The sequence below is a fragment of the Apium graveolens genome, chromosome 3 (genome assembly GCF_009905375.1).
Source record: "Apium graveolens cultivar Ventura chromosome 3, ASM990537v1, whole genome shotgun sequence".
In the NCBI taxonomy this organism is placed as follows: Eukaryota; Viridiplantae; Streptophyta; class Magnoliopsida; order Apiales; family Apiaceae; genus Apium; species Apium graveolens.
The window spans coordinates 193,232,821-193,238,002 of record NC_133649.1 but is presented as its reverse complement, the minus strand read 5'-3'; the positions used below and the strand labels follow the sequence as shown (position 1 = coordinate 193,238,002).

General features: G+C 36.7%; 1 non-coding gene across 1 annotated transcript; it reads right to left on the bottom strand.

Annotated features, from left to right (window-relative positions):
* Positions 1–4,330: 4,330 nt before the first annotated feature.
* LOC141715976 (small nucleolar RNA R71) lies at positions 4,331–4,437 on the bottom strand. The gene has a single exon (XR_012572713.1). It is a non-coding gene; the product is annotated as a small nucleolar RNA R71 (small nucleolar RNA).
* Positions 4,438–5,182: the final 745 nt, after the last annotated feature.

Below are 5,182 nucleotides of genomic sequence, written 5' to 3'. Positions count from 1 at the left end.
TAAACAACCTTGTCGGTCAAGATCTGGAAGGCCCGGTCCAGTTTTATATTGGAGTATTCTCCAAGCAAGATATATTTAGCAATACACTGCTCATGGAGCCGGCCCATTTTAAGATTAACTTGCCCTTAACATTTTAAAATAGACTAATTTGCAATTTTTATCCCAAGACATTGGGTGAATCCCAGTTCTGGTTTTATATTTTATACTAAAATAATTTGCGCCCTAAAATTTAGAAACACCGTCAATATGCATCCCTTTAACGTTTCAGAGACGTTAACATTATTATCAGAGGGGTATTTCTGATATTGCACATTTTCAAAAATTTATGCAAACATAAAATATAGTCTGCATCCCATATTTTATATTAAATTTTATTTTAGGTTTATAACTTTATACTGTAACAGTTTGCATCCCAAATTTATTTTAAGTAAAATAAATAAATTTATGTAAAATAATAAAATTTCTTTTTGCCCAGTTTTGGTATAATTTAAAATGAAGTATAATAAGTTGAAGTATAAGATTTCCTCCCATTCCACCCAATTCCTTATATTGGGTGACAGGGCCTCGACACACATTTTAAGACTCTTATAAAATATACCTGCCTCAATTTTTTTAAGAAAATTTGCATCTAAATTTATGGGTTTCATACATTATTGGCACTAATCATTTTTTGGTAGATCTAATGCCTTGTCTTTTTTGAATAGGAAGTTATTTGAATTACAAAGTAGAAGTTTTGCGAGTGTTCTTAAGAAAGATTGCGTTGAAAATATCAAAAGTGTTTTATGTGGGATAAAAGTGACTACAAACTGTTACTATTCGGTATTGCGTATTATATCTTTTTATAGTTATATTCCATATTTACACATATTCACACACAAGCCGGAGATCTTTCGGGAAATAACCTCTTCGTTTTTTGGAATGAGGGGAAGGTTGCGTACATCATATCCTCCTCAGACCCTGCTTTTGCGGGATATACTGAGTACGTTTGGTTTGGTTTATACTACAAATTATCCAAAAATCAACAATCCACCTTTTAACTACTTCTTCAACTCAATAACACAAGCTTTTGTGTTCATCAACATCATCCTTAACAATTAATTCATCAAAAACCACCAAATCAACATAATAACATTTCAACTATATCCTATATTCAAGATCCATGCTTTTCTTGAAAATCCAACACTTAAAAGAGTTTAAAAAAGGTTTTATACCTCTCTTGGGTTCTTGGAAGGCTCTCCTTGATTGGATGATGCTTGTTATGCTCTTGGGTGTGCTTAAAGATCCTAGATCATTCCAAGAAATTAACAAAAACATTTGAAGTTACTATTTGTCACTATTCATCATCATCTTTGTCTTTTTATTTACCTATAAGAAAAAAATCAAGAGAGTGGCATGAAATATTTATCTTACCTTAGTTTGATAATATAGAATCTTGGGAATTAATTGTGGAATTTTTTCATGGCTTGATCTGGGATTTTGAATTTTGGTTCCTCCTTTTTATGGTAAAGGTCAAATGGAAGCTTTGCAAGGGGAAGAGAGAATTGTTTCTTGGTTGTTTGCTTCTTGGATGAGTGTTGGTTGATTTTTGTGACTTTAATATGTATATAAGTTGTAATAATCAAGAAGAATGGCTTATTTTCTAAACCTACAATCTAGGGTTGTACTTACTAATAAGTGGCATTTTATACCACTTAAAATATCTTATAATAGCTTGAATTGATGTCTTGAAATCAAGTATTTTGCGTATTTTATGCGTTTTTCTAGTGTTTGTGCATTTCAGGGTATTACTTGCATTTGTGGAGAGATTTCATCAAGAATAAGCCTTAATATGTGCTTGGCATTGCAAGTGGGAAGTTAGGAGCAGAATGCAGCGAAGAACGGGAGCAGAAAAAATAAATTTTCTAGAAAGGTTCTGAGGGCCCACTCAGCTCTGCTGAGCGACCGCTCAGGAAGCTGGGCGCCCACTCAGGATTGTTGAGCGGCCGCTCAGGGGCGTAAAAAAAATACTGATTTTTAGACTCCTAATTTTGTTGAGCTTCTGACTTCTGAAATAGCTGGGACTTGTGGGGCTTCTATATAAGTAGTTTTCAGAGACGTTTCACGTGTGTTGAATCGTGGTATTAATCAAGGAGCAAGGAGATAAAGAAGAAGACCGTTTTAGCACATAGCAATGAAGAGGAAACATATTTTCTTGTGATTCTTTATTTCGTTGTAACAGTGGATGCTAGTTTTCTTTACTTTGAACCTATTTACTCTTGTGACGTACTATGGTTTAATATAAGTAGTTTATTTAGTTATTCTCGTGTGTTATTATCATGTTTTCATATGAAACCATGGTGACGATGAGTTCAATCATGGGCTAATCGTGATCATGGGGTCGTAACGGATTTGCTATGGAATTCTTTAGTTAGTTGTTTAATACCTTAGTGTGTGATGATTGTATGATATCTAGTATTGGTTATGCTTATTCGTCTTATGTGCGTCGTGAACATATAAGATAGGGTGTTAATCTCTTGTGAAGCGACAGTGGATCTTTAGGTTTAGAACTTGCCATGCTAGCATAGGTTCATGTATGTGTATGCATGATTAGTTATCCTCTAACCGTTTTACTTGCCCTGTGTAATCATAAGGAATAATTTGTGCTTAAATCGTTATGTTGTCAAATTCTATAGACATATAGGGTCTCAACATAATTGATGCCTATTCAACTTCTGCCTTAATTGTGGATGCTTGGTAGAGTGGTATTAGTACAATGAAAGTTGGCTTTTATCAGTTTCGTAGGGCTGAGCAAAACCGCACCGAAACCGAAAAACCGAACCGAACCATGCTAATTCGGTTCGGTTCGGTCCTGATTTTTCAGAAATTTCGGTTTATTCGGTCCGGACCGAATAGACCGAAATAAAATTCGGTTCGGTCCGGTTCTTTTAAAAAATATTTCGGTCCGGACCGAATAGACCGAAAAGACCAAATTATAAATACTATAATTTTATTTTATATACATTTTACATATATTTTAAAGTTATAATCATAATTTTTAATTTGTAATTATATTTTTACACTCTTATTACTCTATATATCACCTTACTTTAATTATATATTAGATTTTATAATTTTTGGTTTAAAATTTTAATACAATTTTATTTTTGAAAAAAAATCGGTTCGTTCGGTCCAAAACCGGACCGAACCGAATTATTTCAGTTTGGTTCGGTCCGGTCCATATTATAATTTCGGTCCGGTCCGGTCCAAGAAAAAATACTAATTCGGTTTTTCGGTCTATTCGGTTCGGTCCGGTTTTGGACCGAACCGACCGAATGCTCAGCCCTACAGTTTCGTGTTGTTCGATTAATATCATCACCGTTACATGCTAAGGGTAATAACAATACTATTGAAGGAAGTAGTAATGAAGTTGTGATCTCATGTGTGTTTAATATTGTTAATTCAAGTGTCAATTAAGTGTTTAATTCTCGTAGTTAATTCTAGTTAATAATTAGTTAATCAAATCTAAGTGTTGTTGTCTTGACATTGAGAAGTAATTATACATTGGTGAGTAAGTGTTAATCGAACATAATTAGTCTGAGTCTCTGTGGGAATGAACTAGAAAGTATTCTATATTACTTGCGAACGCGTATACTTGCGTGTATTATTAGCGCGTGTTTTCCGCCCTAAGAAGTTTTTGGCGCCGCTGCCGGGGTCTCGGCGTATTTGTTTAGTTTATGTACTTACCATCAGTGGTCATTAGGACTCATTGATTAAGACGTGTTACTTATTGTTTCCGGTTGTGTTTCAGGTACCTTAGCGAGCGTTTATGCAAACACGTTCTCGTACTCGCAAGAGTACTTTAAATACGGCTGAGGAGACAGACGAAGTTCTTGGTATTCCGGAGAAGATAGATTTCGAAGATTCGGATACAGAGAGTGAGCAGAAAGAACCAGTAATCATGGGTGATAATATAGTTCCGGCAGATCCAGCTCTTATGGACTTTTCTTGGCCTAAAATTGATGATATTCAGTCAAGCATCCTTCATCCGGCTATTCAGGCTAACACTTTTGAAATCAAGTCGGGCACTATTCAGATGGTGCAGAATTCTGTTTCTTTTGGAGGTGCTGCTACTGAAGATCCCAACATGCATATCAGGAATTTTGTCGAAATCTGTAGTACTTTCAAATATAATGGTGTGACTGATGAGGCTATTAAGCTAAGGCTTTTCCCATTCTCTCTGAGGGATAAAGCTAAGGACAAGTTACATTCTGAACCAGCTGGGTCCATCACTACTTGGCAAGATCATGCGCAAAAGTTTCTGATAAAGTTTTATCCAATGGCGAAGACTGCAGCTATGAGGAGTGCTCTTACTCAGTTTGCGCAGCAGCCTACAGAATCTATGTGCGAAGCTTGAGAGCGCTACAAGGAGATGTTGAGAAAGTGTCCACATCATGGTATGCCTGATTGGATGGTGATCACTGGTTTTTATAATGGTTTGGGGGCCCAATCTCGGCCCATGCTTGATGCAGCAGCTGGAGGCGCCTTGTGGGCCAAAAGCTATACTGAGGCTTATAATCTTATTGAGACTATGGCTACAAATGAGCATCGAAACCCAACTCAAAGGATGATGTCTGGGAAGTAGCGGGTATTCAGGAAGTTGATGCAGCTACAGCTATTACAGCGCAGCTCCAAGCGCTGTCTTTGAAGGTCGATTCTCTAGCCACCTATGGAGTAAATCAGATAGCTATGGTCTGTGAACTTTGTGCAGGTTCTCATGCTACGGATCAGTGTTCCCTTATTAATGAATCTGTTCAGTATGTGAACAATTATCAGCGACCGCAGCAGCCTGTGCCAGCTACTTATCATCCTAACAACAGAAACCACCCCAATTTCAGCTGGAGTAATAATCAGAATGCTATTCAGCAACAATATATCAGCAAGGCATAAGTAAACAGTTTAATCCACCTGGATTCCAGCAACCACAGCATTATGCTCAAAGGAAATCATATCCTCAACAAGGAGGTGCAGCTCCACCTTCTACTGCTAATTTCGAGGAACTCAAGTTGTTGTGCAAAAGTCAGGCTGTTTCTATCAAGACCTTGGAAAATCAAATCGGTCAAATAGCCAATACAGTGCTCAATCGTCAACCTGGCACACTTTCCAGTGATACTGAAGTGCCAGGAAGAAAGGAAGATAAAGAGCA